Below are 12,735 nucleotides of genomic sequence, written 5' to 3'. Positions count from 1 at the left end.
AGTCATGAATTATGATTCATTAGCTTTCTTCGAATTTAACCAGCGCTACAAATGGGAATTCCTATATGAACATTTACATGCACAAGTTTCATACACTACTCCCAAACCCTTACAGTACATGACATTGATTGCCAATACACCCAACAACAATATATCACAAAACACCAAATGGCTTTAGCTCACAGCTAGCAAGCATGTAGCATAACAAGTAGCATTAGTAGCATGAACTAGCCACATAGCGAACAGGTCAAAACACATTGCACTTCTACATCCACTAAATGTCTAACTGGCATAAAAGACTAAAACTGTCCTTTCCAGGCAGGGCTCCACATCTACTCACAGTTCTTTAGCGATGCACATGACTCACACCGTGTGTAGACATCCCCTGCTGAGTCAGTCTGCCAGGTGGCTCTTGCTATGTGTTAGCTCCAACTCTGATCACTGGAACATGTGCTCAATAGTGCAACTGTGCTCTCTTGCCACAAGGGGGCTTCCCCACACAGCTGACAGCCTTTCCAACATAGCCGCCCCCCAATTTGCAGTGCAAATTGGCTCCATGGAAAGGCTGTCTATACAGACGAAGGATCCCCCACCTGGTCATCCTCATTCTTGATCGCTGGAAGCACAATCAGACGTACTGTAGGCCGGGTGTATGTTTTGTCGCATATCTTCACCTCTGCTGTTCGGGTGTGGCCATCAGAACCAGTAAGAATCTTCGTCACTCTCCCAATCTGCCATGATGCTCTGAGTAGCTGTGGATCCACCAGCAGAACAACCGCTCCCTCTGTTATGTCCTCCATGGGTCTCTGCCACTTCATGCGAGTTTGGAGATTAAGCAAATAGTGTCTGATGAAAGATGACCAGAATCTGTCCACCAGGATTTGGGAATGTCTCCATCTTCACCTCCCTAGTGCTTCTTCTTCGGGATACACTACCTGAGGTAGGGAGCTGTCAGGCTGCCCCATGAGCAAGTAGTTAGGGGTCACTGGATCGATGTCAGCCACATCCGCAGAAACATAACCTAGGGGTTTGGCATTCAGGATACCCTCGATTTCTGTAAGAACGGTCCTGAGTACTTCCTCACTCACTGTTTGAGAGCCAACAGAGGTGTATAAGGCGTTTTTAATAGAGCGGATTTCTCTTTCCCAAGTGCCTCCAAAGTGGGGTGCTGCAGGTGGGTTGAAGCGGAAACGAACCTGCTGCTTAGCCAGTTCCTGCTGGAGGTCTGGACACATGCTGGAGAACGCCTGCTGGAGCTCCTTTTCCCCTCCTTTGAAGTTTGTCCCCTGATCCGAGTAAACTTCGGCCGGTTTCCCTCTTCTCGCGATGAACCTTCGGAAGGCCATCAAAAAAGAGTCAGTGTCGATGGATGTCAGGAGGTCTATATGAACGGCCCGAGTAGTGAGGCACTTAAACAAAATGCTCCATCGCTTCTCCCTGCGTCTGCCTATTTTAATCCAGAAAGGACCAAAGCAGTCCATGCCAGCCGAATAGAAGGCAGGTTTGAACAGCCTGAGGCGGGCAGGCGGCAGGTCAGCCATTTGCTGGGAAGCTGGGTTTGCCCTCCACCTACGGCAATCCATGCAACTATGTTGGTGCCGCTTAATGGCCTCTCTACCTCGCAGGATCCATACAGTCCGCCGAAGCTCAGCGAATACTCTCTCTGGGCCAGGATGACCAAGACGTGCATCCACATCTTGAATGAGTAGTTTGGTATACACATGGGTGGGATCCAGGACCACAGGGTGTACCACAGACAGATCAAGGTTCTCTGCTCGCCGCAGCCTGCCACCAACCCGGATCAGTTTAAGATTGGCATCATACTGCGGTGCTAGGCATAGAAGCCGACTGTTAACCGGTATAGGTTTGCCTGCCTGTAGTAGGTGGTAGTCCTCTGGGAAACAGTCCATCTGAATCTGTCTCAAGACCCATTGCTCTGCCTCGATGTAGGCCCCCACAGTAGGTGAGTTACTCCCAGCTGGGTCACCCTGAATTGCCGCATTTTGAATCACCTTTGCTGTGGCTTCTACTAATTCTGCCCATGTGCTGAACCGCTGGGCCTCTGGGGTTTGATTGCCTGGGGTCGTGTTAGCCATATGACATATGGCAGAGCGTTTTAGCTCAGTGCCATCATCTGGGTCTGATGTACTCAACAATGGGCAGGAGGGCCACTGGTCTGGAGGTAGGAGGAGAAAATCTGGGCCCTGGGTCCACCTATTTGGGCTGACCAGTTCAGTGAGACTTTTGCCCCTTGTGATGTCATCAGCTGGGTTTCTCGTAGAATCCACATATCGCCAGTCTTTGGGGTTAGTAAGCTCCTGAATTTCTGTAATTCTGGTGCCAACAAACACCTTGAAATGGCAGGATGCGGAATGCAACCAGTTGAGGACAGTGGTTGAATCAGACCACAGCGTACATGTGGTCACCTTTAAAGTCAGCTCTGTCTGAAGTAGCTTCGCAAGCTGGGCTCCAGTGAGTGCCACGCAGAGTTCAAGTCTGGGAATAAATATCTGCTTCCTCGGAGCAACCCGTGATCTGGCCATGAGGAATGACAGCTGCACATTACTGTCTTGATCTTCTGATCTCAGGTACGCCACAGACCCATAGGCTCGCTCTGAGGCATCGCAGAAGACATTTACTTCTCTTGCAATGTCAGACTGATCCCTGTGCGGCAGTGTGTAACATCGTGGCAATGTCAACTCTGATAAATGCACCAACTCCCCCTTCCATGTCTTCCACTGGTGCAGCAAATCATGAGGTAAATGGGGGTCATCCCAATCTCGATGCTTGTCCCAGAGTTGCTGTACAATAATCTTGGCCCTGGTGGTGAAGGGTATGATGAACCCAAGTGGGTCGTACTGACTAGCCAGGGTTCGATATATGTTCCTCATAGTGGGCTCTCCATAGTCCATGGGTTGGTGCTTGAGGCTGAGGGTGTCTGTCTCACAGTTCCAGTTCAGTCCCAGGGTTGATTCATGCGCTTCTTGTCGGTCCTGTGACAGCCAGAGTTCCAGTTTGTCTGACCGTGCCTCGGATGGCAGATGACTAATCACTTCGGGCCTATTAGTAGCCCACTGCCGAATTTCAAAGCCCCCGGATGCCAGAAGCTGCCGTAGTCTGTTGACCAACTGCTGGGCTTCTTCAATCGATGAAACGCTCTGCAGACAGTTGTCCACATAAAAGCACCGTTCAGTGGAGAACCTCACAACCTCTCCTGGTTCACTATGCAGGAGGACATGCCGATGGAGTGCAAAGGAGGCACAGCAGGGACTACATGTTGTCCCAAAGGGAAGGACTTGCCATTCATAGATGTGAGGGGGCTCATCCCGGTTCATATTGCGCCAAAGAAACCTCAGGAGCGGTTTGTCTTCCGGGAGTAGGCACACCTGGTGAAACATCCCTTTTATGTCACCACTGATGGCTATGCTGTGTTCTCTGAAGCGCAGGAGCACTCCAACCAGAGAAGGGCTCAGGACAGGGCCAGGCAATAGGGACTCGTTCAGGTTAAGTCCCTTGTGTCGAAAAGAGCAATTAAAGACCACTCTATTCTTGCCATTGTGCTGGACCATGTGATGAGGTATGTACCAACTCTCTTGGCTCTGAGAGGCAACCTCCGGTTGCAGTTTGGCTACAAATCCAGAGGTCACTAACCTTTCAATCTCGGCCATATATGCAGCGGCCCTAACCGGGTCTTTGCTCAGATGTCTCTCCATACTCCTCAGGCTGGGCAGTGTCGCTTCTTGGGTGGCCTGAAAAAGTGGCGCATCCTTCCTCCTCAATAAGGGTGTGGCATACCGGAGCACTCCCTTAACATCCACGCGCCTTGTTCTGGCCTCCAGTATCTGAAGGGCTTCATGATCCTCCCTCGACCTTGTCACCTCCTTTTCACTTTTATAGGGTAGAACATCCACTTGCCATAGCTTCTCCACATTCCTCTGGAGTTCAACAGATAGGGGGCTGCAGGAGGTATACAGACACTGTTGAGACTCTAACTGTGACTCAAGCGACTTTGCAGGCCCTTGCAGAGTCCATCCCAGTTGGGTCCGGATTGCAGCCGGCCCCCTGGTGATCCAAAGCGCACCGGCTCTATAGGGTTTATGAGATGTGGGTGATCAGCCCCAATTAGCAACAGGGGCGAAACTCTGCTGAAGGTTTGTAGGGGCAAGTCCTTCAGATGTCTGTACCTTCTCTTAAGCATGGTAACTGGATATGAATGCTCAGCTAAGCCAAGCCGCTGGGCAGTGAAGGCATTAGGTATGTGGAAGGATTTCTGGGGCTGACAGTGTGAATGAAATGCAGGCCCCATGCAACGTTTGGATATCCTGACGGATAGTTCTCAAGGCGAGGTCTTCAGGTGTGCCTGTTAGGCCCAGTTGCTGCGCTGCAGAGGAGAGCAGCATGGTGCGGTCAGAGCCATCATCCAGGATGGCATAAGTGTCCAGAGTTTTGTCACCATTTCTCAGGAGAACTCTAATCACTTTAAGCAGAACACGGGTAGGATCTGAAGGTTTATCTAGGTGGAGTATTTCGGTTGCAGAGCTCACCAGGCAAGTACCTTCCTTCACACTCTTGACATTGACCTCATGCAGGATCTGAAGGTGTTTGCCTTGACATAGGCTGCAAGCTTTCTTCAGATTGCACTGTGCTGCTTGATGTGATCTGCCGCATCTCCAACAACGCCGGTTTGCCTTAATCCAGTCTATGATTTGAGCCTTATCAAAAGACTGGAATATGGGGCATTGACTGAGATAATGGTCCTCCGTATCACAGTAGGGGCAGTAAGCCTTCAGCGGGCCTTTCTTTTTGCTATAGGCAGCTGGTTTGCTGCTCACCGACTCGACAGGCTGCTTCGTCGGCAGATTCTCTGAGCCATGCAGGATGGTGGCCATGCGCCTTACTGACTTCGCCTCTCTCAGGCGCTCTGGTCTCTGGGTGGCCCTCTCCTTCTGCCCTATAGCCCCAAGCTGGGTACTGCTATCTTGGCACCATGTTTCCAGCTGCAACCAATCCGACAAGTCTGTTAGGTTGTATACTACCCCTGGATGGCGACACATGTGCCTCCGAAACTCAGACCTCATTTCAGCTGGCAGCTTACTGAGGAGCCGTGCCACGTGAGAGCCACATTTTAGTTCCACTTCGCCATCCGGACCAAGGGTCTTCAGCATACCAATGAGAGCCCGAATCCGCAGTGCGAATCTTTCAAAAGCCTCTACATCCCCGCAACGAATGTCCGGTGCATCCATAACACTGGCAATCTTCCTGAGGGCTAACTGGTGGGGCTGACCAAACTTCTCTGATAGGGCTGCCATAGTGTCAGTATAGGGGGATGGAGAATTGAGATATGCATCAGGTATGAGACGGGCTTCATCTAGTTTCAAATGATCCATCAGTATCTGAAACTTGAAAAGCTCTGTCCCATCTGGTGGCAGCAGATTATCAAGTGCGATCTTTAACCGGGCAAACTCGCTTGGGTCCCTTCTAATGAGATCAGGAATACTTGGAGTTGGACCCCTGTATGTTCTCTCTTGTGCCATTACCTGTGGTGGCTGGTAGGCTGGGGATGGATAAGGTTTATATTGCAATGATGTTGTGATAGGTCTTGGTACCTCGGCGATGGGCTGCTGGCTCCAGATCTTGGTGGGGGCTTGAATTTGGAAACTGGGATAAGCCCTAGCAGAACACTGCTCCTGCCAAGGAGGCTTCAAATGTTGCTGCATGATAGGTGGCTCTTCAAACTGAAAGGAGGTTGCACTGTTGGGAAATGGCGGGGTTGGCCGACTAGCTGTCAGTGTCTGCTCTTTTAACAGCTGTAGTTCACCCATCATCCTATCCAATGTATCAATCATTGTAGTATCCTTGGGTGGAATACTCTGAGCTGTATGGCCTTTGGTATTCTTGTTGAGCATGGGTGTCCTGCCTATTGTCATACTGCGGCCATGGACTCGTTCGTGCATCTATTTCAAGTGTATGGGAACTAACTGTGGGAACACTGATGGGCTGCGTACGTTGGGAGGAAGATAGAGGGGGTACCTGTATTGGGGGTGGTCTTTGGTCCCATTGCTGTGACAGGTAACCACCTCTGCCTGGTTCACATGGTTGGGGGTAAGGCTGAGGTCTGCCATTCATACCATACTGCGAACCCGAAACCGCAGACATTTCCCATGGTCGATGGAAAGGAGAAGGAGGCTGATGGTTCAGGCCATCCCTACTGGAAACATGCTGCCGCATATCCTGCAGATCATTCGGAGAGGCGGTCCATTCATCCACGGTGTGTTCCCATCCAGGCTGACTGGTCGGGCTAGATGAGCGGGAGGTCTGTACAGACACTGCTGATGACACATACTGCTTTCTCTCTTCTAGCTCGGGTACATACTGTGCTGTGTATGAGTGACGGTAGGATGTCATGTCTCGTTGGTGGCCCACCAAGCTCACCTCATAGTCTGCAAGGTAGGGGGGAGGTTGTACTTGGCGCCTTGGGCGAGTTGATTCTGAGACATCTTCACTGGAGAAGAAACTAGGCTGCATCCTTAGGATCCAAAGAAAGCACCATCCGGCTCGAAGGACCAATGTTAATTTGGGTTGAACCCAGGACTGTATAGGCATTGGCTGAATAGCAGTGGTGTTCACCTTGGGGTGTCGGTCAGAACACACAGGACGCACAGTTAAAGGTTATACCATCTTTACTGTGATTCCTTAGCTTAACAGCACAGTACAGCAACACAGTAATGCAACCGCAGGCTTACAAAATGGTGAGGGGTGTGGGTGTGGTCTGTGAACAGAACATATACAGAATACTGAATGTAATAAACATCTAAGTCATGAATTATGATTCATTAGCTTTCTTCGAATTTAACCAGCACTACAAATGGGAATTCCTATATGAACATTTACATGCACAAGTTTCATACAGTACTCCCAAACCCTTACAGTATATGACATTGATTGCCAATACACCCAACAACAATATATCACAAAACACCAAATGGCTTTAGCTCACAGCTAGCAAGCATGTAGCATAACAAGTAGCATTAATAGCATGAACTAGCCACATAGCGAACAGGTCAAAACACATTGCACTTCTACATCCACTAAATATCTAACTGGCATAAAAGACTAAAACTGTCCTTTCCAGGCAGGGTTCCACGTCTACTCACAGTTCTTTAGCGACGCACATGACTCACACCGTGTGTAGACATCCCCTGCTGAGTCAGTCTGCCAGGTGGCTCTTGCTATGTGTTAGCTCCAACTCTGATCACTGGAACATGTGCTCAATAGTGCAACTGTGCTCTCTTGCCACAAGGGGGCTTCCCCACACAGCTGACAGCCTTTCCTACAGGTATTCTAAACAGTACCCGAAAGTAGACTGCTTGGTTGAGTTAACCTCCTGAGCTATCTACAACACATGGTGAAAACCTGAAATTAAGACAGAGAAAGCTAGAGGTGAGACATGATCATTACTGATTACTGATGACAGATTTAGATATATTTTCATAAACCATTCATTTGCCACATCAATAAACAGCATGACAGGGCAAAATATTTTTTCTAGCATGGTAACCTTTAAAAAGTGAAAGGAGATAGAAAGACAGATGAGAAAGAAAACTTAATTGACTTTTTGATGGCATTTTACACACAGTACTGGTACAGTATCTAGAAAATGTGGGAAAATACTGGCATCATAAACAGTACTTAGCTACTTCTGAAGAAATTATGATGGGACCCTAAAAAAAATTACTATGTACAATAATGGATTTCTATACATTTTACATCAGATGAAAACGTTTGTTGTAAGATTCAGATAATTTTTTGTTAAAAGCGAGACATTTTAAATGCGAATAAGAAAGAAAAGTATTTTATTTGTGTCCCCCTCTCCCTGTTAATGCCCTGCCTGGGCCCCTGGCAAAACTTTGCTAGACCCGCCCCTGCACAGTTACCAGCTGTCAGCTACTTAGAAAAGGATCCTGGTGTTATTTGTCTCTCAGAAACAGTTCATAACTTCCCTTCAACTCATTCATGTCACCTAAAAGGTAAACCTGTTTCTCCATCACCTGTTCAGCTCTGATGATTCAGTAAGGACATCTCCTGGTTTCATCTTCATGTTTCCCTCTCACCAGATATCCAAACCGATATCATGACCAGCAGCTTTTACAGCTGTGGCTCTAGCAAACATCAGCTGATATTAGAAATTAATATTAAATAAATTTTAACAACAGCTGATCAAGCTTAAACGTGCTGCTGTTGTTTAGCGCGACATCCGCTGGTTTCCTCTTACTGGCGCAAAGTGGGCGATAAATAAACAAGAGAGAAAAGCCGATCAGCTGATCATTGATCAGTTTCATGATTGAAGTAGAAACAGGAGAGGGAGGGGGAGAGAATGGGAGAAGAAGAGGCAGCTGTGCAGCAAAAACACACAATAATTCGAGCTTTGTGTTTTTTTCATTGTAGCTGAAGTCCGGGACAAACTGTTCCTTTTCACCTCAATACGAAACGCGCAATATTTTCTCTGAATACGAGATGATTCCATTTTTTTACAGGACGGTTGGAGATTCTAATAACTAACCTTATAAATAAGATAAAACAAGTTCAACATCAATAATATCACAGCACCCGCCCAGCAGCATATAAACTGTCATGCTAGCTAGTAAGCAGTACGAGTTATTGTAACTGACTGTAAAAAGTCAGCATAACGAAAATAAACTCCACCTAAACTTGGTTTATATCTGACCCAGATAGACTGCAGGTCATAACTTCTTACCTGAAGTTCAGTTCACCGCCGGGTCTCTGCTCCTCCTGCCTTTCTGTCATCCACCTGCCAGCGTGTTGCATCTGCTGGCCTCCACCATTTGCTAATGTTACTGAATCTGTGGAAGCTCCGCCATAGCCACCACCAAACAATTGAGATATTTTTACACATCTCCCAGCATCTGGCCAATCCACCACCTTTCAGTGTTTATACCGTTACGGAAAAAAATGAAAAAAAAAACCCCCCCATCGGCCCATAAAAACGAAAAATCACCATCGGCCGCCAGTCCAGCTATGATCATCTTCAATGTGTGTATTAAACAAGTGTATAGGACTGCTTTTCTGCATTTGCACAATCTCTCTAAAATCTGTCAGAGCAATGCTGAAAAATTAGTTCATGCATTTAATACCTCTGGGTTGAAAATACTTGATATCAGTTACAACCAAAATAAAACAGGATACAAAACCCAATAAAATACTTATGAGCAGGCTAAATATTAAATAAAACATTAGATCATGAGGGATGTTCCCAGAGTAATAGTGATCAAAGAATGTAAATGCAAAACACAGAATATTATTAGCAAAACTGGAATTCTTAAGAGAATACTGGAAAAGAATACAAAACACAAAATGGGAGAAAAAATCATAAAAGGTTAACACTCAACAGCCACTTTGTTAGGTACATATATTGAACTACTCACTAATACAAGTAATTAATTAATACAAAAGCAAGTCACACGGCAAGTAGACATGCTGAAGTTCTGAGTACCAGAACAGGGAAGAACAGCAATTTAAGTGACTTTGAACGTAGCATGGTTGTTGGTGCCAGACTGACTGGTTTGAGTATTCCAGAAACTGCTGATGTACTCCGATTTTCCTCAACAGTTTACAGAGAATGATACATAAAAGGGAAAATGATCTGTGAGAGTCAGTTCTCTTGTAGAAAATGCCTCGTTGCCAGAGGTCAGAGAAGACTGGCCCGTAACTGACATAATCACTTGTTACAACCAAGATATGCAGAAGAGCATCTCTGAATGCACACTGAAACAAATGGGACAAAAGGACAGGAAACTGGCATTACAATTAACGTGGGATCACCAATAGAAATTGGAAAAAACATGACATTTGGGAGAGGAATTTTGTAAGATTCTACCTGCTGAGCAGTCCTGGGCCTTTTGTCATGTTCTTTGTTTCACAATGTATACAACCAGTGAAAGGTCTGGGCTACAGGCAGACCTGTTTCAGTACCTGAACTCGTAGATGTAATAAATGCAGTATTTAGCTTAGCATTGTCATGCTGAAATACCAAAGGCCTTCCCTGAAAAAGATCTGTCTAGATGAGAGACTATGTTGCTTTAAAACCTGCATTGATGATGCCTTTCCAAAAGGCAATTCCATAGGCATCAATGCAACTTCCATAACATCAGAGATGCAGGCTTTTGATTTGAGCACATAATAAACTGGAAACCTGGAAACAAACCTCTATAGTCCAGAGAGTGTCGTAGATAGACGAATTTAAATTTGACAAGCGACAGAATAGCAAAGATCGCAGTAAGTCTGGATTGTATTAACACACGGCTTGTAACGGTCTTTTGCATTTGATGTTTTGTTGAGCTGTATGTCCAGATTTTGCTCTTTTGCACCATCTGGTGGTGAACTATGGAGGGTTCAGTTGTTTGCAGTTTGGGTCTCCACCCAGCCACTCTTTTGCTAGCGCACATGGTGTCTGGGTGCTACAGCTCGCGGTTAGCTCCACACATAGAGAAAGTAATGTTTAAAGTTAAATGAAGAGAAGAAATAAGTGAGAAAGAAGATGGAGAATAAGATAATAAGGCCATAAAGGACTATTTAGCCCCTCCTGGATGTCAGCTCACGAGGTTTGTGTGCTTTAAATGTTTTATTTTCTGTGATTAATGACTTTTTGATTGATTGACACCAATTTCAAGAGTGCATTTTGATGTGATGTCTTTTTTTGTTGTTTTCGTCCATGAGCAGTTCTCACGGGTTGTCAAGACCAGAGTAAACCTTGTTTTATAACTCTACATCGTGCCTACGTCAATCCTTGAGGGTGCTACACGGCTTCTTCTTCTTTATATGGTAGAGCTTTAACCTGTGTTTGTGGATGGCACATTGCACTGGGAGTGTTTCTGTGCCCATACAGAGATTTCCATGACAGAATTATGCTTGTGTTTTTATGCAGTGCCACACGAGGGCCCCAAGATCACAAGTATCCTATGTTGTTTTTCACGCTCTTCTCTTACACACAGATTCTCAGTGTCTTTTGATGATGATGTTATTCAAAGTCTTTGCAATGTTACATTGATGAACATCTGTAATTGTTCCAAAATTTGTAGAATTTTGTAGACGAAACTCTGCACATGTTTACTTTTGCGAAACTCCTCATATCTGAGATGCTGTTTTTAATGCCCAGTCATGTTACTGGCATGTTACCAATAAATCTAATTCTTTGCTAAATGTTCCTCCAGCTGTTTCTTTTTAGTACGGTTTACTTTACCTGTCATTTGTTCCCCTAGTCCCAAGTTTTTTGAGATGTGTTGCTGCCACCAAATTCAAAACAAGCTATGAAAGCTACCTTTCATGAAGTAGTCTGTTTCAACATTTAATGGTTTTTTTTTTTTTGTGCAATTTTTTTCCATTTTAAACAACATCTAAACTTCTTCGGAAATAGGGTTGTAGATCTTAAAGACTTGTATGCAACTTTTCTTTTTTGACCCCTAAAAATGCAGATCTGCACTGGTTTAATTTTTCCTGCATCTCTTGTGAAAACTCCATGTTTTTGCCTCATTGTATTCGCCTGACAAGGATCAGGGTCATACATTTTTACCACAAGGTGGCAGAAGTGCTGTTTAATGATTCATTTCCTGTTCTGCAGAGGCTGCTTTCAGATACTCCTAGAAGATTTCCACTTTTAAAGTTTTAAACAATGGATATGTAAATGCTATACGACAGAATTTAATAAAACAGGACTACTTGCTAGGTACACTAAGCTGTTAATGCAGATTTCCCAGCTCTAAATAAATCTTACCAAGTCAAGCAACTTAAAGTTTCTGGGGATTTTGTTAATCATTGCAGCATTTCTGAACCTACAGAAAGAACCACAGTTCCATTTAGGTTGACTTTACACATCATTTATGTGCACGAAGATAATACATTTTCCATGACACATGTCAAAAACACATTTAACAAGAGCTATTAAATGTACCCATTCTTTAAATTATTTATTTAGTGGTATTGCACTTGGTACATTTGCCATTTTTTGTGGTATTGCCAGCCTGAATGAAGTAATTGCCTTGCAGTGGAGTTTTTAAAACCCTGTGTTTGAAATGAGTATCGCTATGTTGCCATGACCTCTTAATCTGAAATGCTTCTCCCACACATGCACATTATTTTGTTGTTTGTGGTTTCCTGAATGCACTTGAAAGTTGCGGTGAATGACCTACAGTTCACAACCATCAAACCCTCAAATGTACAACCATGCATATCCAATCGCCAGTCATTATTATATAAATAATATAAATCACTAAAGTTATCCATCATCCATAACTGAAGAGAGAAATTTATACATGAAAAAGAATTTTGTGTGTTTCACATAGTTAAAATATGAGTTAGAGGACTTCGACAGCATCTAGAAAGATATGTCTTAAATTTACTATCTACACTTGCACAGCAATGCCTTGACTGTTCATTAGTTTTTGATTAGAATTTGGACTTTTTGCAACTACCAGACTCAGCAACCTGTGTTTATCCCTGTATTCAATTTAATCTCAGAGAAAAGTACTGATAGTAAGGTCCTCATAAATAAGAATATAAGTAAATATAAATAAAAGTTGGAATGACTTCATTTTTTTATAAGTGTGACACCACGTGTCTGGAACTCTGTCACGGTCAGTGTTGCAGGGCAAATGAACATTTTCTTTTTCTTTTCAGTGAACAAACATGTAGCTTTTTCAGCCGTTGCAACTCTGGCACAAG

At 44.9% G+C, this 12,735-nt stretch overlaps 1 long non-coding RNA gene across 1 annotated transcript; it reads left to right on the top strand.

Moving 5' to 3' along the window:
- Positions 1 to 10,120: 10,120 nt before the first annotated feature.
- LOC109197070 (uncharacterized) lies at positions 10,121 to 12,684 on the top strand. The gene is made up of 3 exons (XR_002058368.2): positions 10,121 to 10,619; positions 10,738 to 10,839; positions 10,943 to 12,684. It is a non-coding gene; the product is annotated as an uncharacterized LOC109197070 (long non-coding RNA).
- The last annotated feature ends 51 nt before the right edge of the window (positions 12,685 to 12,735 follow it).

This window comes from Oreochromis niloticus, linkage group LG23, assembly GCF_001858045.2.
Source record: "Oreochromis niloticus isolate F11D_XX linkage group LG23, O_niloticus_UMD_NMBU, whole genome shotgun sequence".
Lineage (NCBI taxonomy): Eukaryota > Metazoa > Chordata > Actinopteri > Cichliformes > Cichlidae > Oreochromis > Oreochromis niloticus.
Note: the sequence above shows the minus strand (reverse complement) of the source record. Positions and strands in the feature narration are given on the sequence as shown.